Genomic DNA, 19,381 nt, shown 5'->3' with positions numbered 1-19,381 from the left:
GTGTACTTTAAATAACCACTCCATCCCAGATCCTTCAGAGCCAGCCTTCCCAACTGCTGAAGAGGGGAGGGTCACCATGACCCACTCAAGGCTTTGCCTCTCTTGCGTCCTGACCATCCGCACACTCCACAAAGGTGATAAATGGCATATTAAACTCTGCACGTCTCTCATATAAATGTAGAGAGGTCTGTGTGTCCTTTTGTTTATTTTCCAAATTTATATTAGTCACGGTTACCAAATATTCATTAGTTTAACTGTTCCAGTTGAATTTTTCTGTTCGGGCAATTGCTCAGTAAAACTTTGAGCAACGGGGGCGTTGCCTGACGTGTGCTAGGCTCCCTCCGTCCAGCCTACGGCATTAATCATTAACTTATCCTGTCCTCTGATCCCCTCATACGCGTGGACCGTGTCCCTGGTGGGGCGCGATAGGGGGCTGCAGTCCGAGCCTGTTTAAACATTGCATCTCGGAGTGGCGAGCCGCGGTGGCCGCGGCCCGGGAACGGTGGAGCTTCGTCGGAGCCTGAAGTGGCAGCAGACCCAAGTGGAGCGACGCATCTGAGGCTCCGAGAAGCCGGGGTGTCGGTCGCTGTGTGCTCCCTGAGGCGGTGAGGAGGTAAGGGTGTCGGCGGCACGGTCTGTTTAGCCGTAGGGGCCTCGAGTGAGGCTGCCCCCTCCCCCTACTCTCTCGCCGGAGATACTGCAGTGCAGTCGGCGGCTATATCGGGACGTGGGGGTGCCATTAGCTACCAAATCGGCGGACGTATCGAGCCACGGTGGAGACGCTGCGAGAAGGGGGTGCTGGTGCCGGAGCCTGATGCCTGCTGTGCTGCCCAGGGGTCGAGGAAGGCCCGTGCCCCTTGTGTTGGGGGAAGCAGTGGGGCCCTGGTAGCTTCGCTCAGTGCTAGAACCGCTGTACACTTGCACCGGCGGCCATTTCGTTTTGCGCAAGTTGGCGAGGACGGCTGGGAGACCCGCAGAAGTTCTTGGCGTCCAGAAGGGACTGGAGACACTGCTGGTGGTCCCGGAGTGTGTGTGTTAGGGGTCCCCTGTTACCCATACTTTACGCTCCGCTGATTGAGGCCATACCGCCTGTTGCTGCAGAGGGGAGGCCTGAACGGAGTGGGCGGCCTTTTACGGCGGGTGTCGGCCCTGGGCTGAAGTTTGCCAGTCCTTGGTTGGTGTCTAGGGCCCCCTCCACTCGCTGCCTATGTAGCCCAACATACTAGTTTCCTGCGTTCGGCAGCCAGGTCGGGTTGTGTGGGGCCCAGAGTCGTGGCCTGTGGGCCTCCCTCCGCTTGGCGTACCTCTGCAGCGGGGGGGGGGGGTCGTCTTGGCCAGCTGTGCTCATTGAAGCGGGACGCTTTATCCTATACACAGACGGGAGAGTGCTCCTCGAGTGCAGCCGCTTGGCGATCTGGTGCTGAGTCTCCTGGGAATAGGGAGGCTCGGCGGACTCCATGACGAGGGGCAAGACGAGTGGGGACTCGGCCAAACAAAGTACCCTGGACAAATATACAGGCCCTGGGGCCGCCGTTGCAGCACCTACAAGGGCACAGGGAACTGGGCCGGATATGCCGGACAATGCTGCACTCATGGCCGCTATCACGCAGTCCAGAGATGCCCTGAAAGCCAAAATCGGAGCAGTCGGCTCCGATGTCATGCCCCTCTGCCAAGACCTGCGGAACGCAGTGGCCTGCATCATGGAGACGGAAATGCGGATCTCTGGGGTGGAGGACGAAGTTGCCACTCTGCAGAAGCGGGTGGCCACCCTCGAGGCCTTGCGACACGCGTGGAGGATGCGGATGGACGGGCCAGGCGCAACAACTTCCATTTTGTGGGCTTCCCGAAGGGATGCGAGGGGGGAGATATGGAGCAGTTTCTAACTAAGTGGTTGGAGAGCTGGCTCCCACCGGAGTCCCTGTCCCGCTGTTTCGTGATTGAGCGCGCCCATAGAGCCCTCATGCAGAAGCCCCAGCCTGGAGCCCGGCCGAGGCCGGTTATCGCAAAGCTGCTGGACTATCACAACCAGGACGTCATTTTAAAACAAGCCAGGGCCAAGGAACCCTTGCTATTTGATAATGCCCGCATTCTGATCTTCCCGGACTACACAAAACTGGTCCAGCAACAGAGACCATCCTTTTTGGCAGCCAAGGGTCGACTTTGTGAGCTTAAACTTCCATATGCCCTGCTGTGTCCGGCCAGACTCCAGGTGGTGTACCGATCCTGGACACATTTATTTGATTCGCCAGAGGAAGTATTTCAGTCAACAGACGAGACGGTGCAATTGCGACCTCATACGCCACCCCGGCGTGACTCCGACTCCTCATCCAGCGAGGCGGCTCGTACTTGGCCTACATTGAAGCCTAAGGATTGCAAACGCTCCAGACCCAATTGTCTGTCCCACTCCTGCAGTATATCCTCCCGGGCTGGCTCGGCATCCAGACATTGGCCCGCTGAGTAGAGGGATGGTCCGCAGTCCTGCCTATCTTTGACATGGTTGCTTGGATCGGAGGAGCCCAAATGTGGGCCGGCTTCTTTGTTGGTCCCTTCCACGGGGGTGTTGCCAGCCAATGTTGGGCTGAAACTTGGGGATCCCTTGGTCGAGGTGCGCCGGGACTCCCCGTTGGGGTCTGCGGGTTGTGCCCGCCGCGACAGATGCTTCATCGTTATTGAAGTGGTGGGTTGTTGGGATGTCTATGGTTCTGTCAACAAGTTGCACTTTGCTGTGGTACTGTTAGGCCTTTGTACACTCGCCACATAGTTTCATTTGCACCACCACTTTCTCATCTGGGTATCTAACGGCTGTTCCACTTAGTGGCTCCCGGGTATCTCCTGGGACTCCTCAGATAGTGAGTTGGAATGTCAGGGGAGTCTTAGATAAAATAAAGTGAGAGGCGGTTCTCCAACATGCTAAGAGGGCTCATGCCGATATACTCATGCTACAAGAAACACATCTTATGGGTTCGAAGGCACCCTGCCTTCAGCGTTACGGCTACGCTCAGGTGTTCCACTCGGGATTTGCACGGGGTGGCGATTTTGGTTCACCGTCTGGTCCATTACACACACGTTAAGACTTGGTCATACACCCAGGGGCGTTACCTGTTCCTGCAGGGCATGATTAGAGAGGAACCAGTGGTATTGGGCTGTGTCTATGCACCTCCCCCGCTCACATGGGGCCTGGTGGAGCAGCTTTTATCGTTGTGGGCGGATATGCCAGAGGGCCTGTCAGTGATAGGGGAAGATTGAAATGATGTGCTGGATGTCTCCAGGGTCCGCTGGAGGCCTGGGGAGAGTGAGACTACACGCCAAGCTACGAAGCTTTCCTCATTGGTGACTGGGCTTGATTGGGTGGACCCTTGGCGTCGAATGAACGGAAACACTCAGGGGTGCACGTATCTCTCTGCGGTTCACAACTCCTTCTCTCGCCTCGACTATTTGTTCGTTCCTCGGGCGGCAGCGGGCAGGGTGCTGCGGGCGGAGATCCTTCCGAGGGGGCTCTCAGATCATTCACCGATTACTCTAACAATACAGATGGGCTGGACGTGGAACCTCCAGAAGGCAGAAAACAGGGAGTGTCTTGAAAATGCGTTTGATCAATACTTGACGCTCAATGTGGATTCGGTATCAGGGGCTGACTCACTGTGGGAAGCACTGAAGCCCACAATGCGGGGCGTTGACATGTCCATTTGCGCGGCAGGACGCAAAGGGAGGCTCTGCTACAAGCGGAGACTTCTATTGCGGATCTTGACCTTTGTAGTAGAGGGGATGGTGGCCACCATACATGGCGGCAGCTGTGCTGGCGCAACAAAACTATGCAGCTCTTCTTATGGATGAGGCCCATCTTACCTGGCTGGCTACGCGCAGTAGGGTCTACCAATGGGGAGATAAATCGAGCAAGATGCTCCATCGGTTGTGTCAGGGTATGTTTCATTCCCAGTCCTTTCCTGGTATAGTGGGCCTAGATGGTAGGCCTGACACGGACGCCCAGGATATTGCTGAGAGCTTCTCTACCTATTATGCGGAGCTATATGCCCCCAGAGAATGTCTCCATGGAGACGTCGTAGGCCGGTTTTTGGATGACCTCCCGCCTCGGGCCCTGTCTGATGAAGCAAGTGCAAAGTTGGATCTCCCACTTACTGAGGAGGAATTGGGTGCAGCCCTGGGAGACCTCAATTCGGGAAAGGCTCCAGGGCCCAACGGGTTCCCCTGTGAATTCTTTAAAAAAAAATGTTTACAACTTGGACCCCACTACCGCAGAATAGTGGAGGAGTCCCGTGAGCGGGGGACTCTTCCTCTGGATTGGCGACATGCGGAGGTTGTGGTGTTCCTCAAACCAGGCAGACCCCCAGATCAGCATGCCTCCTATCGTCCTATATCACTCCTAAATGTAGAAGCAAAAATTCTGGCCAAGGCGTTGGCCAACCGTTTACGGTCCCACATCTCTACCTTGATACACCCAGGGTTTATGCCCCAGCGGGAGACACGACACAATATTTGCCGGCCACAGGTTGCTGTTGCGGCTATCCGTGGGCTAGGGGTACCGGCGGCGCTCTTATTGGTGGATATGGATAGGGCATTTGACTCCCTTAGTTGGGTCTATCACTTCGCGCTGCTACGCAGATTGAATCGTGGACCGCTCTTTCTGTCCTACCTGTCTCTACTCTACACTGATCATACTGCATCTGTACGGGTTGCGGGCTCTATTTCCTCCGCCTTTTCTCTTCAACGGGGCACCCGGCAGGGCTGTCCGCTGTCCCAATATTTGTTTGCCCTGGCAATGGAGCCTTCGGCCGCCTGGGTCCAGGTGTCTGGCTTCGAATGGGCACACTGATTGTCGGACCGTATTGCGCTATACGCCGATGATGTTTTATTCTTTCTCACCGCCGTTGACCGGACGGGGCCGCGGCTGCTTCGGATCATGCAGATCTTTGGGGAATCTTCGGGTCTGTACATGAACCCTAGTAAGTCTACCCTGTGGCCTCTTGGGGACGCGTCGGGACTGGGCGCCTGGGCCTCGTCGGTTCGGGTTGTTACCGGCGGGATGAAATATCTTGGGGTGTTTTTATCGGACTCCCTCACTGTGGCGTAGGAGAGGAATCTGGCCCCGGTCTCGTAACGCGTCCGGGAGGATCTTCAGACATGGTCCCATATGCCGCTGTCTATTTATGGTCGGTCGGCCATTTTCAAAATGGTCTCTCTTCCCCGTTTACTGTACCAACTGCAGAATCATCCATATCAGATTCCCCCTAGATGGTTTAGGCAGGTCAATGCAGTGTTGGGTCAATTTCTATGGGCGGGAGGAGCGGTGAGAGTCGCCCTACGGACGTGTTTCCTCTCGACGTACTGTGGAGGACTGGCGACCTCTGATATACTGTCACATTACATGGCCTACCATTTGTTGGTCTTAAATGAGTGGTGGCATGGTGGCAGAGATGACCCTGCTTATGCTGTGGAGCGGAGTCTTATGGGAGACTTATCCTTACACATGATTCTGTATTCAGCACCGGTTCGTAGAACCTTGCCGCCCGCGACTCAAGTGGTCTTCCAAATCTGCCGACAGGCCCTGCGGAAGATGGGGTGGTGGAATATACTGACACGGGATACCCCCCTTTGGAATAATGGCCACATGCCGCAATTGGCTATTCTGGCCGGGTTTTGTGACTGGGACAACATTGATATCTTTACCCTGGGGGATGTCATGAGGGGGCTGGTTTTGAAGTCCTTTCAAGATTTGCAAAAAGATTTTCAAATGCCGAGAACCCAATTCTACAAATATCTCCAGTTTCAACATGCCCTCTCCCCAAGTTTGGCGGGATTGGAGTCCCTGGTGGAATTCCGCCCAATAGAAGCAAAGCTGTTCATGGGGAACTTCAGGACCATAACTTTTCCAAGATATACCAGTCCCTAGTCACTCATAGCTCCCCTACACTGCAGAAGCTCAGAGGGGCCTGGGAGGGGGATGTGTGCTCACTGGATGAGGAAGACTGAACGGAGGCCCTGGCCTCCCCGAGGGGGCGGCCATAGCGACTCGCCTTCACCTTGTCCAGTTTAAATATTTTCATAGGGTCTAATTTACGCGGGTCCGGCTATGGAGGGCAGGTCTGGTGGCCTCCCCTGTATTTTTTAGATGTGAGCGGGAGGAAAGGACTCTGATACACACGATTTGGCACTGTGTCTCGCTGTCACGATTCTGGAGGGGAGTACTGGTCTACCTTTCTGAGGTACTGGGCTGGGATCTACCCCATTCGCCGAAATTGGTACTATTGCATATTATGGAGGGGATTGGGGGATAATATTTATAAACGCCACCTTATGCTACTGGTGTTTACTCTGGCGAACAGGGACATTGCTAGGGCATGGAAGGCATCGGTGCCGCCTTCGGTGTCAGTCCGTTAAAAAGGGATTGGACTTCTGTATGGACTTGGAAATCCCTATTTTCACCACAAGAGGTTGCCCACAGAAACATTATAAAATCTGGAAGCGATGGGCTGACTACCAGGGCCTGTTCCTGGAGCCGGATGATGCAGTGGGGCCTCTCCATTCAGTTTTTATATTACCCTGATGGTGCAAACTGTAGTTTCTTTCTTCTTCGTTCACTGGAACGTGTGTTGGTGGTGTACGGGCACGGCTAGATCTTCAATAAGAGACAGTCGGTGTGACTGGGGGGTGGGGGTTTTCTTCATCTGTATTTCTTTCCACTTCTTATAGATTGTATTATTGAAATATCAAGGTCGGGAAGCTTTCCATTTATTGTGCAGATGGATTAGAGAGCCCTGCTGTATACGTGTCCATTGATTAATAAAATCTGTTTAAAAAAAAAAAAACACTTTAAGCAACACATTTGTAGCCTGAAGCATTAATACAGATTGAGGAATTTATCAACTAATTAATCAGCAAAGTTAAACTAACTATCAGACCAAGCAGTTTGTGATATTCTGTGATGCACCCCGTCTAAGAAGTCTTATCTCACAGCCTTCCAAAAGGGTTTTTCATATACCATGTTGCACTTGTAGCAAACACTTGTTACAAAATAGCACGAGTGTTGGCGTGCACGGTGTCACGCGGAGCAAAATACGCCCATGAATATTTTTAATTCATCTAAACTGGAAAGGTCACATTTTAGGTAAATATTTGCTTTGAATCACATGTTAGTTTTCCCACTGTTGGTTCTCATTCCGCAACTAGCCTTTTGGCAGTTTTTGTGTGTTTATTGTATAAGAAGCTGTACTTCTTAGGTTAGCGTGTCTGAAGCTGTGTTTACTCATTTGATTGTCTTTCAGTGGGAGCGGAAAACCTAATTTGCTAAAACACGCTGTATTTTCCTTTTACATCAGTAGATGAAAGACTACTAGGATCCTGAATTTTTGTCAGTGGCTGATGGCAGTAATTAGTATTAATGCGTGATTTTATTTTGCCATACTCATAAAATGCAATGAGAACCGTTTGACTGTCGGCGGAGAGCTTATTTGTCTGATAGAAGTCTTCGACAAATTATATAAATATATATTACGTGTGTTTCAGTTTGAAATTCTGCATACTCATTTGAGTTACCAATCTCTACTAATTTGTATATGTAACGCAGCCTTTGGCGTAATTAAACTTAGTTAACCTTCAATGAGGTAAATAACTTGTGTTTTTGTTATAATCAATTTTACATGGGCATTCTATAAGGGCATTTTTGTTGCCCGAGACCACATGTTTCTCTCACCCAAATAGAACCTCTAAAACCTAAGCCTACTGTACAATTGTTTTTGCATTAAAATTAGATGTAGAAATGCCTGAAAAGCCCTTAAAAAAAACCTCAGTCATAAAGCAGCAGTTAAAGCGTTTTTTTGTTGGTTATCTAAAATGGTTGCTTGCTCTGTACTAATTCGTGCATTGGTTTGTGTGTGTATGTATATATATATTCACTTATGAAACCATAGGTTTCACACATGTTATAGTTAGGTGGATATTTCACTCGTAAAAAACCAATGAAATTCCCCCGTTATAGTTAGTTGAGATAACTATAACTCACGCGCCCACAATCCTCTGCTCATGACGTCACATATTAGATCACTCATGACATGGTCAGTGGCATCACTCATGACCTCGCTGATGACATCATCCTTGTGATAGAGTGGCGGTCGCGCGAGTTATAGTTATCTCAACTAACTATAACGGGGGAGTTTCATTGTTTTTTTTACGAGTGAAATATCCACCTAACTATAACGTGTGTGAAACCTATGGTTTTTTCAGTGATTTGTACGTTTTTTTTAAATGCTAAGTTATGTATGTATTATATTTTTTGTATAGATGTATGTATGTATTTTTTTAATGGTTTTTCACCGTGCGCGCCTTCGGGTTCCTTCAGGGACCCCCTGACCAAGGCTAGGGGGTCAGGAAATCTCTACCCTGCCCCCTTTTCACGTTCGCCACCTTCCTTTTCCACTCTCGCACTGAAAACAAACAAAATGGCGACCGACACTTCCTGATTTCGACCGGTTCGAACGTTGACTGACATGTAACAACCAATCAGAATTGCGCACGTTAGGGTGCGCGCATGGTGCGCGGCTATAGATCTGTATGTGCTTTTAACTGCAATTTTCTCTGGAACTACTGAACAGATTGACTCCATATATGCAAAAGGCACATCCCTGACCTGAGGACTACCTCTCTGCCAAACTTCAAGTAATTCTGTTCAGCCGTTCGGGCTGTACCTTCGACTAAAGGTCCTATGGGAAAATGCATGGGGAAAACGCGTTTTGGGACCCCCCTTTTTTCTCGGCCCCCGCTTGACGAATCCCCCCGAGACTTTCAGGGTAGGAGCGGAGCGGAGCGCCCCATTAGTTTTGAAAGTTTTGTGAAGATTCGTCAACCGGCGCCAAAGTTATTCAAAATAGAATTTTGAGATTTCCCATGGAAACACGGTCCTAACTATAACTATCTACTGGCGACCGCCAGTAGATTATATATATATATATATATATATATATATATATATATATATATATATATATATATATATATATATATTCACTTAAAAAACCATAGGTTTCACGCATGTTATAGTTAGCTGGACATTTCACTCGTAAAAAACCATTGAAATTCCCCCGTTATAGTTAGTTCAGATAACTATAACTCGCGCGACCGCAATCCACTGCTGATGACGTCACATATTACATCACTCATGACCTGGTCAGTGACATCACTCATGACATCATCCTTGTGATAGAGTGGCGGTCGCGCGAGTTATAGTTATCTGAACTAACTATAACGGGGGAATTTCAATGTTTTTTTACGAGTGAAATGTCCAGCTAACTATAACATGTGTGAAACCTATGGTTTTTTAAGTGAATTTGCAAGGTTTTTTAAATGCTAATTCCTAACTATAACGTGTGTGAAACCTATGGTTTTTTAAGTGAATTTGTAAGGTTTTTTTAAATGGTAATTTATGTATGTATTATTATATTTTTTATATATTTATTTTACAATAAACTACCTATGTATATAGTTATAGATTGACTGTATCCTGTAATATGGAATGGCTCAGCTCTTTTTTTTTTTAATTTGGATAAAGTTGAACAGCATAGTTAATATCTTCTATAAACAGTTTAAAATGTTTTTTTGTTTTTTCAAGTTTTTTTTCACCGTGTGCGGACGGTGCGTGCACGGTGCGCGCAAACCGCGATTTTTTGAAAAAAAAATAAAATGTTTCTTTCACCCTTCGGGGTCCTTCAGGGACCCCCTGACAAAGACTAAGGAGTCAGGAACTCTCTACCCTGCCCCCTTTTCACGTTCTCCACCTTTCTTTTTCACTGTCACACACAAAATGGCGGCCGACGCTTTCTGATTTCGACCGATTCGAATGTTGACTGACATGTAACCACCAATCAGAATTACGCTCGCGCACGTTATGGGGCGCGCACCGTGCGCGCATATAGATATTTATGTACTTTTAACTGCAATTTTCTCAGGAACTACTGCACAGATTGACACAATATATGCAAAAGGCACATGCCTGACCTGAGGACTACCTCTTTGCCAAATTTCAAGTAATTCTGTTCAGCCGTTCGGGCTGTATCGACTAAAGGTCCTATGGGAAAATGCATGGGGAAAACGCGTTTTGGGACCCCCCTTTTTTTCTCAGCCCCCGCTTGACAAATCACCCCGAGACTTTCAGGGTAGGAGCTGAGCGGAGCGCCCCATTCGTTTTGAAAAGTTCGCGAGGATTCGTCAACCGGCGCCAAAGTTATTCAAAATAGAATTTTCAGATTTCCTATGGGAACTCGGTCCTAACTATAACTATCTACTGGCCAGTAGATAGTTATAGTTAGGATCGTGTTTCCATAGGAAATCCGCAACATTCTATTTGGGATAACTTTGGCGCCGATTGACGAATCCTCGCGAAATTTTCAAAATAGGTGGGGCGCTCCGCTCCTTCCCTGAAAGTCTCGGGGGGGATTCGTCAAGCGGGGGCTGAGAAAAAGGGGGGGTCCCAAAACGCATTTTCCCCATGCATTTTTCCATAGGACCTTTAGTCCAAGCTACAGCCCGAACGGCTGAACAGAATTACTTGAAATTTGGCAGAGAGGTAGTCCTCAGGTCAGGGATGTGCCTTTTGCAGGTCTGGTGTAAATCTGTTCAGTATTTCCTGAGAAAATAGCATTTAAAAGCATATATATATCTATAAGCGCGCAACGTGCGCGTACGGTAAAACTTACCGCGCACGAGCGCGATTCTGATTGGTTGTTAGATCTTAGTAAACATTCGAATCGGTCGAAACCAGGAAGTGTCGGCTGCCATTTTGTCTCTCGCAGTCTGAGGGGGTGAAAAACAAAGGTGGAGAACGTGAAAAGGGGGCAGGGTGGACAGTTCCTGACCCCCTAGCCTTTGTCAGGGGGTCCCAGAAGGACCCCCAAGGGCCAAAATTTCCTTTAATTTTTTTGCGAAAAATCGCGGAGTACGCTTAGCGTGCGCGTACGGTAGAAACTGAAAAATTCCGCGAACTGCGTAACGTGGGCGCGCGGTGCGCGAAGCGCACCTCGCGCCCACAGCGCGCACACGGTGCGCGAAGTGCACCGTGCACGCACGGTACGCGCACGGCGAAAAACCTTAAAAAAAAATAAAAATAAAAAAATACATAACTTAGCATTTAAAAAACCGTACAAATTAACTGAAAAAACCATAGGTTTCACACACGTTATAGTTAGGAATTAGCATTTAAAAAACCTTGCAAATTCACTTAAACCATAGGTTTCACACATGTTATAGTTAGCTGGACATTTTACTCGTGAAAAACCATTGAAATTCCCCCGTTATAGTTAGTGCAGGCAACTATAACTCACGCGACCACAATCCTCTGCTGATGACGTCAGATATTACATCACTGATGACATATGTGTCTTTCTGAAAAAAAAATATTTGTAATATATGTATAGCTAAAAATTAATGGAAGAAGACATGGGTAAATAAGTGTCTAAATACAGTGATGTAATATCTGACGTCATCAGCAGAGGATTGCGGTCGCGTGAGTTATAGTTGCCTGCACTAACTATAACGGGGGAATTTCAATGGTTTTTCACGAGTGAAATGTCCAGCTAACTATAACATGTGTGAAACCTATGGTTTTGTAAGTGTGTGTGTATATATATATATATATATATATATATATATATATATATATATATATATATATATATATATATATATATTATTTTTTATTTTTTTGCAGAATATTTCTTAAAAGGCTTTGGTTTAGCATTGTTAAACCTGTTTTTAAGATCTGCCAATGCAAGAAAAAGTTTCAAATCATAGTGGTGCTATTAATCTGCAGATCGTTCATAATTGTCTTTTTTTATGTGTTCTGGAGTAGCGTGCTACTCTCCAAAAAAGCGCTTTGATGCCTCTTTCAGGGGTAGTAATCGCGAAGTGCATTTACAATACAATACAATGTCTGTTCTCAAGAGTACCAATTCCCAGTGAGTTAAACGTCAACGGGCCTCCTCTTACTCTCTTTCTTCGAGTTTTCTGTACGTGTGAAGGTCACATAGCCCATCTTATTTATGGGGTGCTTGCTACTGTCTCCTAGGTATTTTAAAAACACATTTATTTGAAAAATATCAAAAGCTTGTATAATAGAAACCTACACTTCAGTTGCATAGTGCAGCTGCCTATTGCCATAGGCCCTCTAGCGGCATGAGAGGTGATCCAAACAGATGCTTACCTTTCTCTGTTAATGACTTTTGAAAGAAGTATCCACATACTGCGTCACTTCCTTTGAGTGATGACCTGGTCAAAGGTTTTCAGGCTGACTTTCTTATTTCTTTATTTTTTTTTATACCCGCCACTCAGAAATCTAACCCTTCCTCATGGTGCGCCATGGAAGGGGCACACGCCGGGTATGTTTCCTACCAAATGCTTCAATTACTACACTTCTTAGTCTTCATCCAGCAATTTGGCAACCATGCAAGCACACAGCATCCCCTCCCCATGTGGTGAAACTGGTTATTCCTTGTAATCACATACTCTGACCCATCATACTGCTGTGGGCTGCGGCCCATAACAAGATGACTGCACCTTAGTGGTCATCACACACAGTACTAAAACACTTAAAATAGACCGAAAAATGAAAACATCACCCTTCTAAATATGCGCCCTAGACGGGGTATCTTGATGTCCATGTGGGTAACTGCTTCAACCCCCCACATAGGGCTCGTAAGTGCTGTACCGGTTCTTCGGTACAATATATTCTAGTTAGTAAATTCTCATGTATGAGTACCTGACCGAAAAATCAATTACTTGTAAACATTGACTTTTTGTGTTGGCCTCTAACACATATGCCTGATTAACTGCAGATATTAGTAATTTTTTCTTACTTTCTTCTTCCACTTTAGTACAGGCAGAAGGACATGAGCAGAACCACATGATTTTTTTTTGTTAAAGATCTTTGTCAGGCTTTTGCAAGACTTTTTGGCAGTTGAGGACTTGACTCTTTCATAGTCACCGGACCAACAAGATAAACAATTGGTGTACTTCTTGATTCTTTCTGTTAAGCAAAAAAGTATTTTCAGTCTTGCAACTGAACATTTACTACCACTTTGATATGTTTATATTCAATTGTCGTTTTGTGTACTACTGTTTCTTTCGGTTAGGTTCTGTTGTTTATTTCATGTGTTTTGTTGTTACTTTATTTTCCAAACCTGTAAAGACTTTGACAGCTTAATTGAAAGTATCTGCTTTGGTCTTCTTATACCTCACATTAAAATCACTCGGTCGTTTTTATAATTACTATAATGCTTGACTGATAATTATTGTTCAATCTTTCTTATGGTTTGCGTAGAAGACAGGCTTAGTATATGGTGGCCACTCCAAGGAGTGATGCACCTTGCACTAATCCAGGCAACCTTTATGGTGATTTTAGTGGTCTTTGATAACCATAGAAAACTTTCCAAGCGGTAGCTGTGGAGAGCAACCTTCAGGCTTATCTTGGAGTGTAAAGCAGCACAAGGATACATCAAAATAATCTGGTAAGTAGCACAAATATACACTGGTTGCCAGAGGAAGACCAAACCATATACTCAAAGTGGAATGCTTACTGCAAAGGAGAAAAATACTTGAATCAATAGACTTGGAGGAGACGGGGACACAAGGAACCACCCATGGTAAGTACCCAGGAACCCCACGGAGGCTGTGTACAGAGTGCAAACACAGCCAAGGGCCCAATAAAGTCCTTGGAGAAGTCGCAGTTGCAGTTTTAAAGAAGAGTGACCCTTCCTAGTGGACCCAGAAGAAACCCTTTGGAAGATGGAAGGTTGGAGAGCCACCCCACCCGTGGATGCCCCAGTAACCAGGTTACCTGCACCAGGGAAACTGGGTGAATAGGGGTGGAGTGACGTCGGAACCTGTCGTAGACGTCGAGGGAAGACTTTGAAGAAGATGCTTCTGGAGAAGCTTGTGAAGGAGTCCTGTGGAATCCATTGGTGGATTTGTGAAGAGGAGAACCTGTTTGCAGAGGAGACAGTGTCTAGGTCTCTATGAGGTGACCAGGAGGCATGGAAGCACAATACCCACAATGTCGGGAAGTTCAGCAGTGAAGACTGTGACCTTGTCGCTGCAGCTGTGAGGACCAGGTGACACTGAGCAAGACCAGGAGCCGTACACAAGCTGTCTCGCGTCGGATGTCGGTGTCTTGGTGGTCGGTGTCTGCCGGGAGCACCAACAGGCCTTGGTAGCCACAACTGATGCGGAAAGCGAAAAGATGCAAATGTTAGGACCAGCAAGGCCCAAGGGACTCACCAAGTTTTGGAGAGTTGGAGCAGGCCGTGAGCAAGCAGGGGAGCCCACCGAAGCAGAGGAAGAGCCTTGAGATGACCCATAGGCTGAAGGCATATGGCCCATAGGCCGAAGGCATAGGATTCACAGAATGACCTCAGAACGCTTTACAAAACTGGAGGCCCACGGTGCAAAGGATGCAGTGAGGACTCTGATCTTCGAGGAGTGAGGTGCTGGATGCTGGAGCTTCTTGTATCCCGAAGATCTCTGGTGTGCCGAGCCAACAAGCCTCGTCAACGGCAAGTTGACGCGGTGCATAAGGGTTTGGTCCCAGCGGCCAACAAGGGATACTGTCCTCAAAATTGCAGAGAAGACCGGTCAGGTCTCTAGAGAGCCGCAGAACCACCACCTGTGTTGGTGCTGGACCTCGGGAAGCCCGTAGGATGACAGGAGCAGCAGAACGGTCAGCTTCATTGCAGTGCCTGCAGATGCAGGAGAGGTACTCCTTCACTCCAAGAGAGAAGTCTTTGGATGTCCTTGATGCCCACAGACCTCTGGAGAACTTGGAAGAAGCACAGACGAGGCAGAAGACTTTAAAAGCAGCGAGACAAGGAGCAGCAGGAGTCTTCCTTGATGCAGTCTCGGTTCCAGATGAAGTCCAAGTGTCCATACATCGAAGAGTGTCTTGGTTTCAGAGGTGAGTCTTGTTCCTGATGAATCTGACGACCCACCCACAGTGGAGCCTTTAAGTACCCTAGGGAAAGGGTTGGAACGCTTGGGTGTCCCTCCCAGAGGAGGGGCTGGACAGAGGGGAGGCTACTATCCTGCCCTTTGTTCAGTTTCGTGCCAGAGCGGGAACCAAGGGTTCCTGAAATGGCTCAAACCGGAGTATGCAAGCAGGGCACCAAATTTGCCCTTCAATGCAGTCTGGTGGCGTTGAAAAGCACCCCCACCCCAGCCCAATACTGTAAGTCCTGTCTGGGCAATGGTCACACCTTCCTGTGACAGTAAACCTATTGTTCTACATTCCCCTCCTCGAGCTCAGCTCAGCAGCAGTAGGGCAGAATTGTGCCTGTGGTCAGCAGCAGCACTAGCTTGCTGGCAGACCCTGAAATGCTGTTACTGGTAGTACAGGGGGCTCCCCTAAGGAACCCACTAGTACACTGGATCATACTTCCAGCACTGGAATCAGTGTTTGGGTACTGTGGCGGCTGGTGACATTTGAAAGTGGTGTGTTGTAACAGTTGTGGATGTGTGTTATGCTGAGAGTGTGCCCAATTGACAAAAGTGAAGCTGGAGGGGGGTGGGGGGGGAAGGGAGAGGGTGCTCTTTCCCCAAATAAAATTATGAAAAAAGTAGCAAATGGTGCAATTTAAAACAAATTTCTTAAAGCAAGATTTCTACAGTAATTGGGAATGTGCAGTCTTGAAATAATTAAACACATTAAAAACTGTCCCATACCGTACTACATTCTTGCTTCCACCCATGCCTTTCAATTTGCTGCCTGCAATATTTAAAAACTGCAGAGTTGAAAATAATCGCCCCGATGAAGGTCCCCCTTGGTTTAGCAATGCATAGGGTTCTCCTAATGATGCAAAATGAGGTAGCGCAGGAATGCCATTGACGTTTCCGGTAAACAAAGCAGTCGTCAATACCTTGGATCAGAAGATGCCCCCCCCCTGCTTTACCCTTCACAGCTCAAATGAAATGATGCTTGTTTACTTTGCAGCGCGAAGCTTGGAGAGCTTCAAGTGAACACTGGCTGTGCTAGAGAGATTTAATTTACACTCACCATGCATTCTTTCTTTGTAATTTATTACTGATGCTGGCACAGTGCATTAGGTGCTTTATTCCTTATATGCATCGCTGCTGCCCTCACGTTTACTGGGAGCAGTGGACTCCCAGCACACCAGAGCAGGCGTCTGGACCAGCTTGAGATATATGTATGTATGTATGTATGTATATATTCACTGAAAAAAAACAATAGGTTTCAGGCACATTATAGTTAGAAATTAGCATTTAAAAAACCTTAGAAATTCACTGAAAAAAACCATAGGTTTCAGGGGCGTTCTAGTTAGTTTGACATTTCCCTCGTACAAAACCATCGAAATTGCCCCGTTATAGTTAGTTCAGCTACCTATAACTCGCGCGCCCGCAATGCACTGCTGATGACGTCACATATTACATCACTCATGACATGGTCAGTGACATCACTCATGACATCATCCAGTGAATGTGTGTTTTTCTGAAATTTAAATCTGTTTTATATATGTAAATCTCAAGGTCGATGGAAGAATAAATGGGTATACAAGTGTCTAAATGGATGCTTTTTCTTGTAAAATTGATTGTATAACTGACTGATTAAGTGCATCTTAGTGAATACATGGGTTAGTGAGCAATGTTTAAATATGTAAATATCTGTATCAGTCTCTTTCTTTGTGTATAAGTGGCTGCATGGGTTGGTGAGTAGCTACATGAGTCTCTATATGGGTTATTAGTTGGTTTTTTTAGTATCAGTATGAGTGTCTGAGTGTCTGTATGGTTCGGTGGGGGTTATTACTTAGTGCATAGATGCAGGAATGAGTGACTCTTTGTATGTGTTGAAGACAGCATGTATGCATGACTGTATGGGTGGATGAGTGTGTGTATGGGTGTGTTACTGAGTGAATGACTGTCTCAATAAGGTCTTTATGAGTAACTACATATGTTTTAAACTAGTATATGTGAGTATTGGTGTATGTGACAGTGAGAGATTGGAAGAGTTCCTGTATAAATAAGTATGTGTTTCTATAAGTAATTGTTTAGGAGAGTAAGTATGTGTAAGTTTCTGTAGAAGTAAGTGTGGTGGTGTGTGTATAACTGTATATGCAAGTAAATAGATGTTTGATACATTGCATGTGTGACTGTGTGTGAGTAAATCTATGGATGAGTAACAGGATGTATAGGTGTATGAGTACATATGATGAGTGAGTACATGTATGAGTGACTATATAGGACTGTTGGTGAATGAGTGGATGTGTGTGTAGATCTTGGAATTATTGAATAGGTTGTTGTAACTAGTATTGGTATGTCTATTGTTTTGAAAATGTTAATTTCGATTTTTGAGTGTGTGTATCAAAGGTTATATTAGGGTGAGAGGAGGTCTGCCACTCTATCACAAGGATGATGTAATCAGTGATGTCATTTGAGATGTCATCAGTGATGTCATTAGTGATGTCACTGACCATGTCATGAGTGATGTAATATGTGACGTCATCAGCAGTGCATTGCAGGCACGCCAGTTAGAGTTAGCTGAACTAACTACAACGGGGGAATTTCTATGGTTTTGTACGAGTGAAATGTCAAACTAACTATAACGCCCTTGAAACCTATGGTTTTTCAGTGAATTTCAAAGGTTTATTAAATGCTAGTTTTGCAGCGTGAATCTTTCTGGATTCACTATGCTGTGCATTATTCCGCGATCTTGTGGTTGGGTCCGGATTCGTAGTCTTTTCTTTGTTTTTTTTTTTTTTTTTTGTAGCCCAGGTGGGCGTCGACGTACACCATTTGGTGCACCTCCCGTGACGTCGTCGTGCTTCCTGCGGAAGTCCCACCTTTGGGGCGCCATCTTCAGATTCTTTTTTCCGCCGTTGGGTCTGGATCGTCATCGGGAAGCTCCAGAATTACACTCTAAGGAAGAAGGAAGAAAAGCGAGTTTCGTCGATAGAAACACTAGAAGATATCAGGAAAGGAAAAGATTTCAGCAGGAGCGCGAAGAAAGGAGGACCAGCGCCCTTTTTCTTCGACGGCCTTGGAGAATGCACGCTCAGAGACCCTGAGCGCAATGGACAAGACGCCATTCAAGTTCTGCCCAAACTGCCACCACAAGTTCGCGCAGAAAGACCAGCATCCGGTCTGCAACCTCTGCCTACCGGTCGATCACCAGAGTATCGACTGCAACGCCTGCTCAGCCTTCGCGCCGAAGACACTCAGGGTGAGAGAGCGGCAGAGAAGGGCCAACGCCAGCATGGATGGCAAGGGGAAGCCCCCGACACTCTACGCTCTGGGCCTCTCCTCGGACGACGAGGACAACGACGCCGAGACAGCCGAAAACTTCACGGTCGTAGAGACCGACAAGAAAAAAGAAGACGAGGTAAGAGAATCGTCGAGCGCAAAACAGAAAGTACCTCGACAACACGAGGGTGACTCGAGAAAATCTGAGTCAAAGTCCACGAAGGGAGCCCCGGCGCCGAAAACTTCGACGTCCAAAGGGGGAACCACGGACAAGAGGCCGAGCGGATCCTTAGATAAGGACTCCCTGGTGCCGAAAGACGCCGAAAGGCAAGGGTCGTCGAAAGCATCCCATGAAACGGGCCGATCGACGCAGAAAGAACGTTCGACGTCGACGCAAGTTTCATCGAAAAGACCCGCGGTCGACGCCGAAAGCATCTCCGAGATGGAGAAAAAGAAGAGGCGGCTCAAGGCCGAAATGGAGAACATCCTTCAAAGAAAGAAGGAGTTCGACGCCAGAATGAGGGAATTCAAGATTCCAACGGTTTCATCAGCGGACGTCGGTGAGGTCGAAGACGAGTTCGACGCCGAAGGGCTGACAAGAGAACTCGAAGAGGAAGAAGAGCCCTATTATGAGGGAGAAGCCGAGGAAGAAGACCAACGGTCGTTCTACGAATCGGCGGCATCTACCAGCAACGACGTCGAATGGCACGATCTCGACACCGAAAACCCGGAGGAGCCCGTGGACACGTACCCTTCGAGGCCTTCGCCACCCGACGACATCGGGGTCTACAATATGGTGGTCAGGAGCGCAGCAATGGCCTTCGGCGTCAAACTCGACGAGGAGAAACCGAAAGCCGATTTTCTCGTCGAGACACTGCTCCCCATCCAGACAAGGAGCCAGTTCCTCCCCATGCTACAAAGCGTGATGAATCGGGGGAGAGAAGCCTTCAAGGAACCTGCAACCTGCCGGTCGATCACGCCCAGGACAGAGAAGAAATATAAGCACTCCTCCCTGGACCCCCCTTACATCAAGGGTAGCGTGACCGCGGACTCCATCATAGCCTCCACGGCCAGGAGAAGGGCCAACGTACCAGCAACTTCGGGCCCACCCCCGGATAAGGAGAGCAGGAGGATT

The 19,381-nt window shown here is 47.5% G+C and overlaps 1 protein-coding gene across 4 annotated transcripts in view; it reads left to right on the top strand.

Annotated features, from left to right (window-relative positions):
• The window catches only part of FNIP1 (folliculin interacting protein 1), a 343,332-nt gene that overhangs the window by 15,549 nt on the left and 308,402 nt on the right, over nt 1-19,381 (top strand). The window lies entirely within an intron of this gene.

The sequence above is a fragment of the Triturus cristatus genome, chromosome 7 (assembly GCF_964204655.1).
Source record: "Triturus cristatus chromosome 7, aTriCri1.1, whole genome shotgun sequence".
Lineage (NCBI taxonomy): Eukaryota > Metazoa > Chordata > Amphibia > Caudata > Salamandridae > Triturus > Triturus cristatus.
This window is presented reverse-complemented; position numbering and strand designations above follow the sequence as displayed.